Here is a 19,780-nt window from a genome sequence, read left to right as displayed (position 1 = left end):
TGATCTCAAGCCATTTCAGAACTGCTTGAGAGGCTTGCCCTGCCTGCTCTCCCCTGAACCCTCAGTTATATAAGTAATAAACGTTTTTTATACCCTCTTGGTGTGTGTGTGTGTGTATGTGGTGTCCTCATTCTCAGACATCTGAATTAAAATTTCCGTGAGGGTTTTATCTGCCTCTGCAGGTTATCATAGCAATGGCAAACCAGCATATTACCTTGTTCCTGTTTCTTTTCTTTTCTTTCTTTCTTTTTTTTTTTTTCAGGAGAGAGAAACAGACACAGCTTGTTTATTAGAATGCAGGAAGGAGGCTTTCTTCCACAAATAGGGCGCTGCTTCTCGGGGTCTTTATCAAGAGCAAGACAACAGTTGAAAATCATATTCCTGAGAAGAAGCAACAAAATTACAATTTTGCAAACAAATACAACAGGTGATTTTAACAAAAGATTAAAAAATACATTTTTTCTTTTACACAGAACCACATTTCAAGTATTATTCCAGATGACAGGACAAACCCAACACAGGAAGAAAGGGCAAGGACTAGTGAATCAAAGGCCCCTCTTTCTCATGGCTGGAAAGGGCTGCTCCAGGAGAGTTGGGGTGCCACCAAAGCTGACCTGAGCCTGGTATCTTGGCCACCCATGGCCACTGCCCCAAGGAAGGAATAAAGAATGTGGGAACAGCTGGATGGGGCCTGTAGCTATGGTGATAGAGGAGCAGCAGGAACCAGCACTGTGCTCCAGGCAGGGTAGGGGTGGTGGCGACCTAATCTACCCAGGCCTGGGAGGGGTGCCAAGCACTTAATGTCAGGTGCCCAGGGTTAGCAGTTTTGGATAGCTGATTTTTTAAATAAATAGAAACATACGTTTATTCTTTCAAATGCCATACTATCCCCAATTTTAGTCAATTTGTAAACTATAAATTATATTATTTGTGCCACATTTCGTGGTATTTAAGTTAGAAGATAAGCACCAAACCTATTTTTTTAAAGTATCTAAGAGCTATGGCTTTCCCCAGGGGGCACTACACACCCTATAGGTGTGAACTTTGCTCCCTTTCCTTGAATAACAGAATGTTTCTGACAAACTTTCCTTTTTCTCCTGTGAAATTTTTATTTTTTTTATTTTTATGATGTTTTATTGATTGCAGAGAGGAAGGGAGAGGAAGAAAGAGATAGAAACATCAATGATGAGACAGAATCATTGATCGGCTGCCTCCTGCATGCCTCACATTGGGGATCAAGACCTCAGCCTGAGCATGTGCCCTAACTGAGAATTGAACTATGCTTAACCACTGAGCCATGCCCTCAGGGCCCATGAAACTTTTCTTGAAGAGAGGCATCCGTTTTAATCATAGTGTGGGAAAGCAAACGTGCTTGGCACCATCTCAGGAGTTGAAAGCTTATGGCTGTTCTGGTTGATGCGCTTTTGGCAGTCCAGAGTTCAGACGAAAGTCATGTGCCAGGCCCCGAGGCCGCAGCTGGAGCTTCACTGGGAGGGTCTCTTCCACAGGAAAAAAAAATCACAGCAGAGTGCCCGACACAGAGAACCCCAGCATGCCCAGAGGGGATCTGTAAAATGCCCTTAAAATGTTCATATTTGATATTTCCTGAAACACGCTGTCATTGACCCTCATTCTCCCAAGCCATCTTGGTGCCTCCTCAGACACTTAGTTCTTGAACCTTGTTTCTTCACAGATCTGAATTTTATTGTGTGTTGGGCCCTCACCTGAGTATAGCAGTGGGGGCTCCATAGCCCTCAGAAGGGGATGTTATAGCCACTGGCAACTGGGAGGCAGGAGTGTTCTGCTGATTCTGTTAAGACAGCTCCAGGAAGCTTTGAAGGCCTCAGCAGTAACACAGCAGGGTGTTCTCCATGAGACTTTAATCAGACAGTGGAACACTGCCCTCTGAAGGGTCACCAGGCTTTCAGCCACACATTAAAACCCCAACCATCAGGTAATTAATTCTTCAGGATGTCAGACTCCTAGTTGTTGCTGCTCAGCATCCTGTGGAGCCACCTGAAGCCCACGTTGAGCACAGAAGAGGGCCAGGCAACCCAGGTAGCCAGTTCAGTCACAGCCCCAGTACAGTGGCAGAAGGGCTGCAGGCAGAGGGTACACTGCTGGGGGGTGATGTGGGGTTCCTGTTCATGCTCACACTGCATCCTCCAGTCAGGTGTGGGCCGGGAGCAGCAGATGCATATGGCATGGCTTCCTTTCAGGGCACACACATAATCCTGGGCTGTTGTGAGACTGGCAGGAGTTGATGACGTGTCCCCAGAGGTCTGTGGTGCTCCCTGCTCACTGGGAAGCCCCTGCCTCCTGCCTTCAGTACTGGGGTACTATCCGCACAGGACCAAGGCTGGCTGACATCCCAAGATTGGCTGTCCACATCTGACAGCTCCTCCAAACTGCCCTCCTTATCTGAGAAAGACCTGACTTTGGGCTGAAGCATGTTCTGCATGATCTTGCTCCTGGTGGCCATGCTCCTCACTGCGGCTATTGTCTGGGTGCTGGAGAAGGTACGCCTCCACCTGGTTGTTGAGGATGTGGTTTTTACAGATCCGCTCCACCAGACAGCTTCAGGTGGAGTGTTCCATCCAGCCCAAGTAACAGGCTGAGCAGAAGGTGTGCATTCAGGACTTCAGACTCACACAGTTGTGCCCCAGGTCCTGGCAGATGATGCATGTGAGTGTCTTCTTCCATCTTGTCTGGCTTCATGGCCAGTAGTCTGACACCCTCTAGGATACTTTGGGAGTCCCTAAACTGGTCTGTGACCAACAAATGCAGGTTCAGGTCAGATCAGCCTTCTTGTCTCCTCTCATTTTCTTCTTCATGGGCTTTAGACCCTCCCTATCTTGCAGTTCTGATGAAGGAAAGAATGCTCCCTCTCTGTCTGGGACAGATGAAGGGATCCTTAGAGGTTTCATCACTTGTCACGATGGACCACAGCCTTTCCGGGAAAGGGCCTCACCTCTGCAGGTGGAGCTGGATGGCGGTGTGCTGGAGGGTAAGACCAGCAGGTCATAATAAATGCAAGAAGTCCTCAGGAATCTGATGGACTTTGATATTCAGCAGGGCTAAGAATCAGCATTGTATTACCCTGCTGTTGGCTGAATAGCTGAAGGCAATCCCCTACCAGTGGTTGGCAAACTCATTAGTCAACAGAGCCAAATATCAACAGTACAACAATTGAAATTTCTTTTGAGAGCCAAATTTTTTAAACTTAAACTTCTTCTAATGCCACTTCTTTAAAATAGACTCGCCCAGGCCATGGTATTTTGTGGAAGAGCCACACTCAAGGGGCTAAAGAGCCGCATGTGGCTCGTGAGCCGCAGTTTGCAGACCACAGCCCTAAGCTGATAATCCTTTATTGTTAACCAAACCTTACCATTGATCTCTGTTTGCTTTGCTAAAGGGCAAAAAGTATATTCTAGTGAATAAAAAGCCATGGGTCTGGAGATTTGGGGAGCCACTCCACTAGAGAGGAGGTTTCCGCCTGGTTCCCCATACCTTCCAAATTTATATGTCTTCTCTAGTGTATCCGTTTATGTTGCAGCCCCTTCTCCAGATTCCTGAACCCTAAGGTTGCGGCTGCAGCAGTGCTTGCCCTATAGTGGGCTCTATGGAAGAGGTAGAGGCTAAGGGGAAGAGTTCCAACATTGATGCTGATGGCTGGGGTTCCTTAAAGCATGCCTGAGTGCTGGGTGACAATGGCAGAACCTGGGGATAGTCACCTCGCCCTGCACCTGAGATATCTTTGGTTATGTGGAACATGTTTTCTTTATTAGCTTCAAAGGAGACATGTGCCATGCCTTGTTTTTCATTTAAAGATTCATAGAGATATGCCACATTGTGTTCTGGCTCATTCTTCCTGTACACCAAGTAGACGACATCCCCACCTGTTAAGGACAAGTAAGTCTGTTTCTTAACAACCTTCAGCTTGTTAATTACTATTCCATCAGTGTTGGTATCTTCCAGCGACACTGGAGCAGATGTTTCATCCACTATAATTTTACAGTGATCTCCAGTGACCACTTTATTGCAAGGGAATGAAAGGCCACAACCTCTCCTCCACCAGATAGTCCATTCTTCTTTCCTCAGGAGGACCTCTGACTCAGTTTACTCATGGCTCAAGCAGATGAGCCTCCCCTACTGCTGCTGCTGCGGGGGCTGCTCACCTTCCCTGGCTGCTCCATCGGATTCACATATGCAGAGACCTAGAAACATTGGGACAGGCTGTGCCTGCTGCTCTTCCCTATGGCTGGCCTTCTGGTATCAGCGTCTCCTCTGCGTGCAGCCTCCCACCTGCCCCTTGCCCACCCATGCTGCCGGGAATGCACCTAACCCCACCTTGTTCCCATTTCTTAAGTTGCCTATCGAATTATAAATGCTTGGTACTGAAATAAATTTTCATAAAAACTGCAAAATTTTTGAATTTAAGGTTTACATTTGTTTCTTATATGAAAGCCCATCTATGGTACATATATATTTTTAAATTTTTAAGAATATTTAACTTAAAATTCTGAGAGAATAAGAGTGAATTTTTTCACCATTATTAATTAGATGGAAAAAAATAAAAAGCCAGAGTAAAAAGGAAAAGAAAAAGAAAGAAGAGGCATCTAAATTGGAAGGACAAAGATAAAACCATCTCCATTAAGTTGGCAAACACCAACGACAAAGTAAGAATCTTAAAAGCGGCCAGAGAGAGACAGACAGTTACATACAAAGGAACCCCCATCAGACTAGCAACTGATTTCTCAACAGAAACTCATCAGGCCAGAAGAGAATGGAATGAAATATACAAAGTCATGCAAAGGAAGGGTCTCAATCCAAGAATACTGTACCCAGCAAGGCTATCAATCAAAATTGAAGGTGAAATCAGGAGCTTCACAGACAAAAAAGGGCTAAGGGAGTTTATCACCACCAAACCAGCAATGAAAGAAATGCTAAAGGGTCTGCTGTAAAAAAAAAAAAAAAAAAGAAAAAAGAAAGAAAGAAATAGGAAGCAATGAAGGAACACAGGGGTATAGAATAAAAATGGCGACAAATAAGTGCCTATCAATAATAAATTTAAATGTAAATGGATTGAATGCCCCAATCAAAAGACACAGGGTAACAGATTGGATAAGAAAACAAAACCCATATATCTGCTGTCTACAGGAAACCCACCTCAAAAAAAAGGACGCATACAGATTGAGAGTAAAGGGATGGAAAAAGGTTTTCCAGGTGAATGGAAATGAAAAAAAAGCTGGGGTAGCAATACTTATATCTGACAAATTAGATCTCAAAGTGAAGGACATAACAAGAGATAATGAAGGCCACTTCATAATACTACTAGTAAAGGGAGAAATCCAACAAGAAGAAATAACTCTGGTAAACATATATGCACCCGATACAGGAGCACCAAGATACATTAAAAAACTCCTGGAAGATATCAAAGGAGAGACTGACAGCAATACAATCATAGTAGGAGACTTCAATATCCCACTATCACCATTGGACAAACCTCTAAACAAAAAATCAGCAAAGAAACATCAATCCTAAATGACTCACTAGACCAGATGGAATTAATCGACATCTTCAGAACATTTCACCCCAAAGCCACAGAATATACATTCTTCTCAAGTGCACATCGGTAATTTTCAAAGATAGATCATATGTTAGGACATAGGCAAAGTCTCTCCAAATTCAAGAAGATAGAAATCATATCAAGTATCTTCTCAGATCACAGTGGCATAAAACTGGAAATCAACTACAATAAAAACAACCCAAAGAAATCAAACACATGGAGACTAAACAGCATGCTATTAAACCATGACTGGATTACCAAAGACATCAAGGAAGAAATAAAAAACATCATGGCAAGAAATGACAATAAAAACACAACAATCCAAAATTTATGGGACACAGCGAAAGCAGTCCTGAGAAGGAAGTTCATACCTCTACAAGCCTACTGCAAAAAACAAGAAACAATGGTAATAAATTACCTAACCCAACAACTCAAAGAGTTAGAGAGAGAGCAGCAAGAAAAGCCCAGTGTAACTGAAGGAAAGAAATAATAAAGATCAGAGCAGAGATAAACGACATAGAGACCAAAGAAACAATACAAAAGATCAACAAAACCAAGAGCTGGTTCTTTGAAAGGATAAACAAGATTGATGAACCTCTAGCCAGGCTCACCAAGAAGCAAACAGAGAGGACCCAAATAAACAAAATCAGAAATGAAAGAGGTGAAATAACAACAGACCCCGACGAAATACAAAAGATTGATACAAAATACTACGAACAACTCTATTCCAACAAACTGGACAACCTGGAGGAAATGGACATATTCCTAGACAAATACAACCTTCCAAAACTCAATCAGGAAGAATCTAAACAGCTCAACAGGCCAGTAACTATGGAAGAAATTGAAACAGTCATCAAAAAGCTTCCGGCAAATAAAAGCCCAGGGCCAGAGGGCTTCACAGGAGAGTTTTACCAAACTTTCAAGGAAGAACTAAAACCTATCCTCCTCAGACTATTCCAAAAAATTCAAGAGGAAGGAACACTTCCAGGCTCCTTCTATGAAGCCAGCATCACCCTAATACCAAAACCAGATAAAGACAACACAATGAAAGAGAATTACAGACCAATATCCCTCATGAACATAGATGCCAAAATCCTCAACAAAATCCTAGCAAATCGGCTCCAGCAATACATCAGAAAGATCATACATCATGACCAAGTAGGATTTATCCCAGGAATGCAAGGATGGTACAATATCCGCAAATCAATAAATGTGATACATCACATAAACAAATTGAGAGATAAAAATCACATAGTCATATCAATAGATGCAGAAAAAGCATTTGACAAAATCCAACACCCTTTCTTGATAAAAACTCTCAACAAGGTGGGAATAGAAGGATCATACCTCAACATAATAAAAGCTATATATGATAAACCCACAGCAAACATCATACTCAATGGGCAAAAACTAAAACCATTTCCCCTAAGAACAGGAACAAGACAGGGATGCCCACTCTCACCACTCCTGTTTGACATAGTACTGGAAGTATTAGCTATCGCAATTAGGCAAGAAGAAGAAATAAGAGGAATCCAAATTGGAAAAGAAGTGAAGCTGTCCTTATTTGCAGATGACATGATATGGTAAATAAAAAACCCAAAAGATTCCATCAAAAAACTAATAGACTTAATAAATGAATTCGGCAATGTAGCGGGATGCAAAATTAATGCCAAGAAATCTAGGGCATTTCTATACACCAATAGTGAACTTACAGAAAGAGAGACTAAAAAAGCAATCCCATTTACCATCACACCAAAAAAATTAAGATACCTAGGAATAAACTTAACTAAGGAGGTAAAAGACCTATACGCGGAAAACTACAGGACACTGAAAAAAGAGATAGAGGAAGATGTAAACAGATGGAAGAACATACCATGTCCATGGATTGGTAGAATCAACATCATTAAAATGTCCATACTACCCAAAGCAATCTACAGATTCAATGCACTCCCCATCAAAATACCAACAGCATATTTCACAGACCTAGAAAGAACTCTCCAAAAATTCATCTGGAATAAAAAAAGACCCCGAATAGCCACAGCAATCCTGAGAAAGAAGAATAAAGTAGAAGGGATCTCAATACCAGATTTCAAGCTGTATTACAAAGCCACTGTTCTCAAAACAGCCTGGTACTGGCACAAGAACAGACATATAGATCAATGGAACAGAATAGAGAATCCAGATATCGACCCAAACCACTATGCTCAATTAATATTTGACAAAGGAGGCATGAACATACAATGGAGTCAAGACAGTCTCTTCAATAAATGGTGTTGGGAAAATTGGACACACACATGAAAAAAATGAAACTACATCACCAACTTACACCATACACAAAAATAAACTCAAAATGGATACAGGACTTAAACATAAGAAGGGAAACCATAAAAATACTAGAGGAATCCACAGGCAACAAAATCTCAGACATATGCCAAAAGAACTTCTTCACTGACACTGCCCCTAGGGCAATGGAAGCTAAAGAGAAAATTAACAAATGGGACTACATCAAAATAAAAAGCTTTTTCACAGCAAAAGAAACCATCAACAAAACAACAAGAAAGCCCACTGCATGGGAGAACATATTTGCAAATGCTATCACTGATAAAGGTTTAATCTCCAACATCTACAGGCAGCTTATGCAACTTAATATAAGGAAGATAAATGATCCAATAAAAAAATGGGCAACGGACCTAAACAGAATATTTTCAAAAGAAGACAGAAGGAAGGCCAAGAGACACATGAAAACATGCTCAAAGTCACTTATTATCCGAAAGATGCAAATCAAAAAAACAATGAGGTACCATCTCACACCTGTCAGAATGGCTATCATCAACAAATCAACAAACGACAAGTGTTGGCGATGATGCGGAGAAAAAGGAACCCTCGTGCACTGCTGGTGGGAATGCAGACTGGTGCAGCCACTGTGGAGAACAGTATGGAGTTTCCTCAAAAAACTGAAAATGGAACTCCCATTTGACCCAGTAATCCCACTCCTGGGAATATATCCGAAGAAACTAGAAACACCAATCAGAAAGGATATATGCACCCCTATGTTCATAGCAGCACAATTTACAATAGCTAAGATTTGGAAACAGCCTAGGTGCCCGTCAGCAGATGACTGGATCAGAAAACTGTGGTACATCTACACAATGGAATACCATGCTGCCTTAAAAAAGAAGGAATTCTCATCATTTGCAGCAACCTGGATGGAATTGGAGAACATTATGCTAAGTGAAATAATCCAGTCAATGAAAGAAAAATACCACATGATCTCACTCATTTATGGATAATAAAGAACATTATAAACTGATGAACAAAAAGATAGATACAAAGACATTAAAGCAACAAACAGACTTTCAAATTACAGGGGGAAAGTTAGGGTGAGGTGGGGGAGATAAGAAATCAAACGAAGGACTTGTATGCATGCATATAAGCATAAACAATGGACGCAAAACTCTGGGGGGTGAGGGCATGTATGGGTGTGGGGTGGGGGGGTAATGGTAAGATATGTACACATATAATACCTCAATAAAAAAATGGAAAAAAAATAAAATAAAATACTAAAAAAGTAAAATAAAATAAAATAAACCATCTCCATTTGCAGACAATATCCTATATAATAAAAGGCTAGTATGCAAATCGATTGAACGGTGGAACAACCAGTCTATGATGTGCACTGACCACTAGGGGGCAGACACTCAACGCAGGAGCTGTCCCCTGGTGGTCAGTGTGTTCCCACAGGGGGAGTGCCAGTTAGCAAGAAGCCGGGCTCAGGGCTGGCGAGTGCAGCAGTGGTGGTAGTAGCCTCTCTCACTTCCGCGGCAGCACTAAGGATGTCCAACATGCAGAGCATGCCAAAGCCGGCAGTCGGACATTCCCTGAGGGCTCCCAGACTGCAAGAGGGCACAGGCTGGGCTGAGGGATGCCCCCTGAGTGTATGAATTTCGTGCACTAGGCTTCTAGTGAAATATAATAAAGAACATAGATATAAACCCTCAAATTTATAGTCAAATATTTTTGACAGTAGTACCAAGACCATTCAATGGGGAAAAGACATTCTTTTAAATAAATAATGTTAGGAAAATAGAATATCCACATGCAAAAGAATGGACCTTTACTTTAATCATGTACAAGAATTAAGTAAAAATGAATTCAAAAAATAAAATGTATAAAACTCTTAGAAGAAAACTTAGAGGAAAAGCTAAGTACTGGATTTGGTAATGATTTCTTGGATATGATACCATAGCAGAGACAAAAAAAAATGTACATTGGATTTCATAAAAATTAAGACCTTTTGTGTGTCAAAGGGCACTATCAACAGAATGAAAAGACAATTCATGGAGTGAGAAAAAAACATTTGCAAATCATATATCTAGTAACGAATTAATATCCATAATACATAAAATGACTTCTAATGCTAAATAATAAAAAATGACCTAATTCAGAAATGAATAAGACATTTCTTGAAAGAAGATATACAAATGATAGATTCAGAGACATAGAAACATGGAACAGACTGATTAATATCAGAGGGAAGGGGTTAAGGAGATGGGTCGGAGAGATTAACTGAAGAACTTACATATATGCGTAACCCCTGGACACAGACAATAATGTGGTGAAGGCCTCAGTGGTGGTGGGTTTGGGGTGGAGGGGGTCATGGGGGAAAAAGAGGGACCATCTGTAATACTTCCAACAATAAAGATAAACAAACAAACAAATAAATAAATAATAAATAAATAGAAAATGTAAAAAGATATCAATTATTAAAATAAATTTTAAGGCTTTAATTTTCTAATCTGTCACTTTTAGTCATTAAAGTGATTTGATAACTGCCACATGTTTCCTTTGGTGCTCAATAAACAAGAGCAATCTTGATAATATGATTAATTAATGCAGAAGTGTTATGTCTTTGTATATATGTCAAGATATTTTTATTTTTATGTGGTTGACTACTAGATTAACTGAGGAAAAACTAGGATTTATACAGCCATAGTATAATAGCTTAGGGTTGCTGACTTGAAGTACAACTATATTCTTTCACTAAATTTCCTTTGAAACTGCTGTCAGAAATGAATTCATTGTTTGATGAATCTTGGTTCAAGCAAGTATATATTTATATTCATGAGCTCAAATAATGGTCAGAGTTTTTAAAGACCTAGAGCATAACCATGCAGGACTAACCCTGAAGAATTGCATGAATGATGTTTCCTTGAGCCAGTGGTGTATAGTTACTCTAGAGTTACTTAGAACCTCACCCCTCTGCTTAATTTATATGTTTAAAATTAGAACATCTGTGAGTGGATAAATATACTGTCTTACATCCAGACAATAAACATTATTCAGTAATAAAAATAAATGAACTATAAAATCATGAAAAGGCATGGAAGAACTTTAATGTATGTTACTAAGTGAAAGAAACTAATACAAGCAAGCTACCTACTGTATAATTCCAAGTATATGACATTCTGGAAAAAAAAACATAGCTATAGAGACAGTAAAAAGATCAGTGGTTAAGAGGGTTTAGTCAAAGGGAGGAACGAATAGACAGAGTACAAAGGATTTTCAGGACAGTGAAACTATTCTGTATGATACCACAATAGTGAATATCTGTCATTATACATCTGTCCAAACACATAGAATGTACACCACCACTAGTGAATCCTAATGTAAACTAAGCACTTTGGGTGATAATGATGTGTCAATGTAAGTTCATCAATTGTAACAAAAGTACCACTGTGGTGCAGGATGCTGATAGTTGAGAAAGTTGTACATGTATGTGAACAGGGGATACATAGAAACTCTCTGTACTTTCTTCTCAATTTTGTTGTGAATCCAAAGCTACTCTAGAAAATAAAGACTATTTTAAAAATTATAAACTCTAGTTAATGACAAGCAGAAAGTTAAACATTTCATTGAGTTAATTCACTTACTTGTTTTAGAGTTACTTAGAACCTGTCTGTATTTTAAGACATCGAGGATCTTCATTTAGACAATTAATATGAGACTTGCTACTGTGTAATATTAGTCAAGTTACTTAACTGAAAAGAGAGGTACAATTTTACACCTAGTTTAATGGTATAATTAAATACAATGGCTAAAATATGCATAACATATGAAGTAAGTCTTCAATAAATATTAGTTTTTATTTGTTATATTAGGGCCTAAAACAGAATGTATCTGTACTTTAGACCTTTAAGACCTTTCTCACAATTAACTTTCTGAAACATACCTTTTAGTATATGAAACAAAAATAATTGATGAGAGCAATTTCATAAAAATGAGGCAAAGATTGCTTTTATTGACTATTTAATTGTGTTTATTTAGTTGACTCTGATTCTGATTATCACTATGTCCATAGACCAGATAAAGATTAGATCACCCCAAATAGGTGGTTGTCGACATTCTAGTTCTCAGAATACTGTAATGGAGATTTCACATTGATTTATGGTAATACATTCAAACTTGAAGTCTTATGCCTTTATTTTTTATTTTAAAATATATTTTTATTGATTTTAGGGAGGAATGGAGAGGAAGAGAGAGATAGAAGCATCAATGATAAGAGAGAATCATTGATCAGCTGCCTCCTGCACATCCCTCACTGGTGAGCAAGCCTGCACTAGGGCATGTGCCCTGACAGGGAATTGAACTATGACTTCCTGGTTGATAGGCCAATGCTTAACCACTGAGCCGTGCCAGCAGGGCGAAGTCTTATACTTCTAAATAAGAATTTGACATTCAAATATTCTACTGGCTATACTCACTATAATGTAATAAACCATCTGAATCCTACTGACCACAATGAAAATGCATCCCATAGTTACTGGCAGCAGAATAGTAGCATATGCTTATAAACAAACACACAAACAAACAAAAAAACAGCAGCTACTATGTCTGCTTTCCAATTCTCTGGGAATTTACTAAAATACGTATGATATTTATGCAAAAACCAAAGTTAATTGTTAAGCTATTACTACAACATTATTTAGTTGGTACTTTCATGATGAATACTATGATTATCAGTAGTATTTTCAGTCTCAACATATAGTGAGAGTGTGCATTGCTTATAAGTTCTTGTAAATAAAAGTAGGAAAAAGGGAGCTTTAGGTTTTATAAGAAACATTGGCAAAATAAAACATAACTGGGGCCTTAGGTTGTATAAATTAGGGCAAGAGATTATATTAGTTCTAGTAAATTATGAGATATACTGACTTCTCAGAAAAAATTGCAGAGCCAAGGTTTTTCATCTATTTATATTTTCAGTAAACACTCATGGTCTGACTGATCTCATATTTCAAATAAAGAAAATAGAAATAAAATTATATAGAGTGCTTCAATCTGTTTTTCTACTGACTGATTTTTTTAGTAATTCCCTTTCCATGCAAACAGAATTATTTTATCTTGAGAAAGGGCACTGCATTTTCTATTATTTTGATTTTGTAACAATGCCAGGGTGGGTGCATCATGGGAATTCTTTCTTCTTATGTGTTTATGTTCAGGGGTGAGGGGGATGGGGTGAAGGAGAGGCTCTCCAGGCACACAACAAAGAAAGAGATTCTGCTGTTTGCTGATGCACTTAGAATCTTCAAGGGTCAGCTGGTAATTTCACCCTGTGAATCATAGCCTTGGACTGCTGCTGCATGTGGTGAAGGAAGCCTTGATTTCATTTATGAAAAATAAACAAACTTTTCCATTCTTTATACCCTAGAAGACATGTCATTTGTATTTGAAAATTTAATATCACACATTTTCTGAGGAAACACACACACACATATGTACCTATAAACAAAACAAAATCCTAATGTGTAAGTTAATGACTATGTATGTGGATAAACTTTGCATCTACTCTAACTCAATCCAATTGCATTTATCTCTTTTAAAAAAAAGGCACTCCTGAGTTCCATGAAGGCCCACATCAGCTCCTGGATACTCATATTTTTCTAATGATAGGTTCACAGAGAGATGGTAATAATGATCACAGGAAAAGTAAAGTATTCTTTAAAATATATTTGAAAAGTACAGGATTAAATTCAAAGAAAGTAAAGATCACAGGATCACATTTATAGAATCACAGGAGTATCACTAGTATGAATAGGAACCCATGTCTTCAATTATGTGTTTGACCTGGTATCAACTCTAAAACCTTAAAAGGGTTCATTAAACCTCAGAACACTCTTCACTTCCCTTGTTTCAGGCTCTTCATTTCTTTTAGATAGGGAGAAATAATATTGCCACAAATGAAAGGGTATTTGAAAGACTGAGCATATCACTGCGAGAGATAATACTTTTCTTTCTAAAACTATGGAAGTATGTGAAAACCTTAGAGGTATGTGCAAACTAGATGCACAGAAAAGGCATTTGTTGTAATTGGGGGTGTGATGTTACATAGTGGGGATATGAATGACATGGATTTGAACAATAGCAATTCAAATTGATGTCAAAATAAAGAAGTAAATAAAATATAGTTGCTGAATTTTCTCGGCTGAATTTTGTGGATTATAGAATTGAGATTTCTATAATCAACATGTTGGTTCTGATAGCTGTTAAGAGAACACTCTTGTGTGGAGTTGTATTGGCTGCAGAATTTGAAAACTCCTGTCAGACAAGGCAATGCAGAATCAGGGCAATGTAAAAAAAATTCCTGAAGTCATTACTTTAGTCCTCTCCATATCCCAGGAAAAGTTGCTATTCCTGCCACAATGACATTGGACTTGCATTCATTACTTTGTCAACTAAATTATTTGTCAACAATATGTAGATTCATCCTTGTCTTGCTTGGTTGTGATGGTGATCACTCAATATTTGTTGACTGCCACATTTTTGCTTGAGCTTAACCAATAATAAATAGTATGCAGAGGACACAAAATATTCAACTTCTGATCATAATATTCAGTATTTACAATAAAATTAGAAAAATGAAAAAGTAGTCAAAAGCAGAAACTCAGCTATTGAAAAATAAAACTATGACAGGATTAAACTCTCCATTTGCAAATGTTGAACTCAGTAATTCACTTCAATAAATCATCATTGTGAGAATCCAAGTGAGCCAATTAATTTTCTAGTTAATTTCAAACTTAATTGTTCCTAGAAAGTGATATATTGTTTTCTGGGTGTTTTTAAATTGCGCCACATAAACCTTTTCATATAAAACCATTAAAGAGTATTTTAGGCACTTACTGAAAAAGAAAGAGAATTAGATATTAGGGCATGGGGAAGCTGTTTTTCTCACTTTAAAAAATATGTTTTATTGATTTTTAGAGAGAAAGGAAGGGAGAGAGAGATAGAAACATTGAGAGAGAGAAACATCAACAGGCTGCCTCCTGCATGCCCCCTACTGGGGACTGAGCTCACAACCAGAGCATGTGCCCTGACTGGGAATCAAACCAGTGTCCTCATGGTTCATGGGTCAACACTCAACCACTGAGCCACACCAGTTGGGCTGTTTTTTTTCACTTTTGAAAATAGATCTTTGACAATCATATTAAGGTTTAATTTTTATTTTGTTATAAAAATACTAGAAGTTGCCGAAACCGGTTTGGCTCAGTGGATAGAGCATCGGCCTGCAGACTGAAAGGTCCCAGGTTCAATTCCGGTCAAGGGCATGTACCTTGGTTGCGGGTACATCCCCAGTAGGGGGTGCACAAGAGGCAGCTGATGGATGTTTCTCTCTCATCGATGTTTCTAACTCTCTATCCCTCTCTCTTCCTCTCTGTAAAAAATCAATAAAATATATTAAAAAAATAAAAATAAAAATACTAGAAACCCAGGGCACGAAATTCGTGCATGGGGGTGTGTGTCCCTCAGCCCAGCCTGCACCCTCTCCAATCTGGGACCCCTCGAGGGATGTACGACTGCCCATTTAGGCCTGATCCCACCTAAATGGGATCGGGCCTAAACAGTCAGTTGGACATCCCTCTCACAATCCAGGACTTCTGGCTTCCCAACAGCTCACCTGTCTGCCTTCCTGATTGCCCCTAACCCTTCTGCCTGCCATCCTGATCACCCCCTAACCACTCCCCTGCCAGCCTGATTGATGCCTAACTGCTCCCCTACCAGCCTGTTTGCCCCTAACTGCCATCCTTTGCCGGCCTGGTCATCCCTAACTGCCCACCCCTGCAGGCCTGGTCCCCCTCAACTGCTCTCCACTGCAGGCCTGGATCCCCCCCAACTGCCCTTCCCTGCAGGCCCGGTCGCCCCCAACTTCCCTCCTCTGCCAGCCTGGTCACCCCTAACTGCTCTTTCCTGAAGGCTTGATCACCCCCAACTGCCCTCCCTTGCAGGCCTGGTCCCTCCCAACTGCCCTCCCCTGCTGTCCTGATCCCTCCCAACTGCCCTCCCCTGCTGGCCATCTTGTGGTGGCCATCTTGTGTCCACATGGGGGCAGCCATCTTTGACCACATGGAGGCAGCCATCTTGCGTGTTGGAGTGATGGTCAATTTGCATATCACTTTTTTATTAGATAGGAGGATGCCATTGTATTAGATTGCTAGAGCTGCCATAATAAAGTACTTATAGACTGGGTTGCTTAAACAACAATTATTTTTTGCACTTCTGGAGGCTAAAAGTCCTTGGCTGCAGTTTTGGTGTCTTCTGAGGCCTCTCTCTTTGACATACAGATGGGTGCCTTCTCTTGGTCTCTTTCCTCTGGGGGTAATGCCCCTACTGTCTTCTCTGTGTGTCCAAAGTTTCTCTTCTTAAAAGGACACCTATCCAATTGGATTAGAGCCCACTCTAATGGCCCCATTTTACCTTATTCACATCTTTGAAGGACCTCATACCAAATGCAGTCTCATTCTGTGGTATTGGGAGGTTAGGGCTTCAACATGGGAATTTTGAAGGAGGGGGCACAGTTTACCCCTTAACAGTCATGCTCATTGAAAATTATTCAAAAGAGAACATTATAGGGTAAAAAATGAAAATCTCCCTCTAATCTTCCTTGACTCACTTCCCAGTGTTAAAATCAATAAATAAAATTTTAAAATATTTATGGAAGAGATTAAATAGCTGCTCACTAAACCTTTCTTCTTCCTGGGCAAAAACCTAGACTACATTTCTCAGCCTTCCATACTGTAGAATGAGGACATGTAACTGCATTTTGACCAATAAAATGTTACACTTTTAGGCCATACCCATAAAAACTCCCATGTACTTGCTTACTTGTTATTCCCCTTGCAGGTCAAGTGAAATCACCATGATGAAGATGGCAGAATCACATTTTTAAGGACCCTGAATCACTGCCTAGAAGACTGACACTTGCTCAGGATAGAAAAACACATTTTGAATTCTACATGAGCAACAAATTAACTTCAATTTCCTTAAACTACTGAGATTTGGATACTTATCCTATATAATAAAGAGATAATATGCAAATAGTTGTCACACCCTCACATCATCATGCCCTCACGCCATCACACTGTAACTGCTCAGACACTCAACACTGGGGAGAGAGGAATGGGGACCAGCCAGGCACAAATGAGCTCTCAAGAAAGGAATGGGGACCAGCCATGCTGTGGCCCAGGAGAGACAAGCTGCCCGCCCCAAGGTCCTGAGCACCAGTGGCTGCGCCTGTGCCTGCAGCCTTGGAAAGGGACAAGCTGCCCGCCCCGCAGTCCTGGGTGCCAGTGGCTGGGGCTGTGGTCCATGAGGGGGAAAATCCTCACGCCCATAGTCCCCGTGGTCCCAGGTGCTAGCAGCTGGGGCCGTAGCTCAGGAGAGGGACAAGCTGCCTGCCCCACGGTCCTGGGCACCAGTGGCTGTGCCTGTGGCCCGGGAGAGGGACAAGCTGCCCTCCCCACAGTCCTGGGTGCCAGTGGCTGGAGCTGCAGCCCAGGAGAGGGACAATCCTCACGCCCCATGGTCTCCATGGTCCCGGGTCCCAGCAACTGGGACTGTGGCCCGGAGGAGGGACAAGCCACCTGCCCCACAGTCCTGGGCACCAGTGGCTGTGCCTGTGGACCAGGAGAAGGACAAGCTGCCCACCCCGCAGTCCTGGGTGCCTGCGGCTGTGGCCCGGATGAAGCTGCCTGCCCACAGTCCCCTGTGGCTGTGGCCAGCCCGGGTGAAGCCAGCCCAGATCTTGGGTGCCTGCAGCTGGCCAGAGGGAGGGAAGCCCGGGTCCCAGGTGCCTGTGACCGGCCAGAGGAGGGAATCCTGGGTCCAAGGTGCAGGGCAAGGCAGAGGCAGTTAGGGATGATCAGGCTGGTAGGAGAGCAGTTAGGGGTGATCAGGCAGGCAGGCAGAGTAGTTAGGGGCAATCAGACAGGCAGAGGTCATTAGGGTGATCAGGCAGGCAGGCAGAGGGGTTAGGAGCCAGTGGTTCCAGATTGCGAGAGGCAGTCAGACATCCCCTGAGCAGTCCCGGATTGGAGAGGGTAGAGGCCGGGCTAAGGGACACCCCCCATGCATGAATTTCATGCACCAGGCCTATAGTCTGTTATAACAGCTGTATCTTAACTAAAAGTATCTACACTAATCAAAGAGAAAGATACAAATTGACCATACCTTTGCAATGCCCACCAGCCAATCAGGAGTGAGTATGCAAATTAACCCAATAAAGATGGCAGGTTAATTTGCATACGCAGGCACCGAGCTGCTGGGGGTGGGATGCAGGCGTTCCTCACTGCCCCAGCCGCTCCGGGCCTCTGGGAAGCATGGGAAGGTGGAAAGACGGCTCCGGCAGCCAGGGGAAGGAAGGCCCATTCTTGCACGAATCTTCATGCATTGGGCCTCTAGTAGAAATATAAACTTAGATGGGGCACGCATCTGTGTCCTATCATGCTCCACACTCATTTTTGCAACTTGCTTTTTAAAGACAAAAATAACATAAGCCACTTTCTATATAGTTGCATAAGTATCTGTCTCTTTTTTAATGTAGCAAAATTTATGCATTTACCATTTTAACCATTTGAAAGTGTAAATTTAATAACATTTGGCACATTCACAGTGTGTGCAACCATCACCACTATATTGTTCCAGAAAATATTTATCACTCCAAAAGGAAATACTGTACCCACTAAGCAGCAGCCACTCCCCATTATCATCTCCCCTCAGCCCCTGTAAACCACCAATCTGCTTTCTAACTCTATCCTAATATATAAAAACCCAGGGTCCAAAACGTCCAAAACACCCGAAGGCTCTACAGAATGCCAGGCTAAGGATCTGAGGGAGCGGCAGCTGATCAATCAGTGGCAGTGGTGACTAGTGGTGAAAGGCAGACCTCTTGGTCCCTCCTCCCAGCCCTCAGACTCCAATCAATTGGTGGTGGAGGCGGGGCAGAACTGGGGATTGGATTCCTTAGTAGTCCTCCAGGTTCAATCTCAAGAGGACAGGCCAGGCACCAACGGACCATCGCTGCCGGCCTCCTGGAACTAGGCCTCGGGCACTGTGGCTACTTCCCCTCCCTAGATGCTCCACAAGGTAACTCAGGCCTGCCCCCCTCCAGATGAAGTGTACAAGGAAGAAATGTAGTAAAAAATAAAAACCAATGACCAAGGGCCTGCCTCCACAATCTCTCGAGAGCCTCTGAGCACTGGACACCCAAACTATTTTAGAGGCTTCAGGTGAGCAGGGGACACAGAGTGGTCAGGAAATCTCCCTGGAGGATGACTGGTAGGTCTGATGGCGGATCAATCAGTCCTGCCATCTGCCAACAGCCGCCACCGTGGAGAATGGGAGAACAAAGGGAGGGGGCGGTTCTGCAAACCTCAGAGTTAATCCAGGGTCCCAGGTACTCTGCCCCACCCGCTGACACTGCAGCTGTGAGGGCACTGAGGCAGCCAACCAGCCTGATCCGCCTCCCCCACCTGCTGGTCACAGATACAGGGAGTACCCTGTCTGAGGGGAGACGCCCTCCAGGTATACAGAAGGTATACAGAAGGCGCTCAGCGAGGAGTCCCCACGGGTTGTGTTTGCACCTTCATGCTGCCCCCCACCACTGCAATGCCGAAGGAAGCCTGATTTAGGAACATCCCCATGCGGACCACCCACAGGGAAAACAGGGTGTGATAAACATCATGTCCCCCAGACGCCTGAATCCGCCTCAAAAGGAAGACGCTACGACCTGGAGTGGGAAGATCCGGACTGAGACAGAAGGTCTGAGAAGAGCAGGGCTGCGGATGGCCGTGTTCTGTGTTTGCTGCCAGACCCTGCTCCCCAGCCCCTTCCGTGTGTGAAGCGCCTGCATCGCCGCCCTTGGACGGAGGCCTGTGAAGGAGT

General features: G+C 42.0%; 1 pseudogene across 1 annotated transcript; it reads right to left on the bottom strand.

The window, feature by feature from the left end:
- Nucleotides 1-1,974: 1,974 nt before the first annotated feature.
- Nucleotides 1,975-4,196, bottom strand: LOC307096134 (E3 ubiquitin-protein ligase CHFR-like; annotated as a pseudogene). Its single transcript has 2 exons — nt 3,608-4,196; nt 1,975-3,000 (listed from the first exon to the last, which is right to left on the bottom strand). The product of its transcript is annotated as an E3 ubiquitin-protein ligase CHFR-like (transcript).
- Nucleotides 4,197-19,780: the final 15,584 nt, after the last annotated feature.

The sequence above is a fragment of the Cnephaeus nilssonii genome (assembly GCF_951640355.1).
Source record: "Cnephaeus nilssonii genome assembly, chromosome: X".
Taxonomy (NCBI): Eukaryota; Metazoa; Chordata; class Mammalia; order Chiroptera; family Vespertilionidae; genus Cnephaeus; species Cnephaeus nilssonii.
This window is presented reverse-complemented; position numbering and strand designations above follow the sequence as displayed.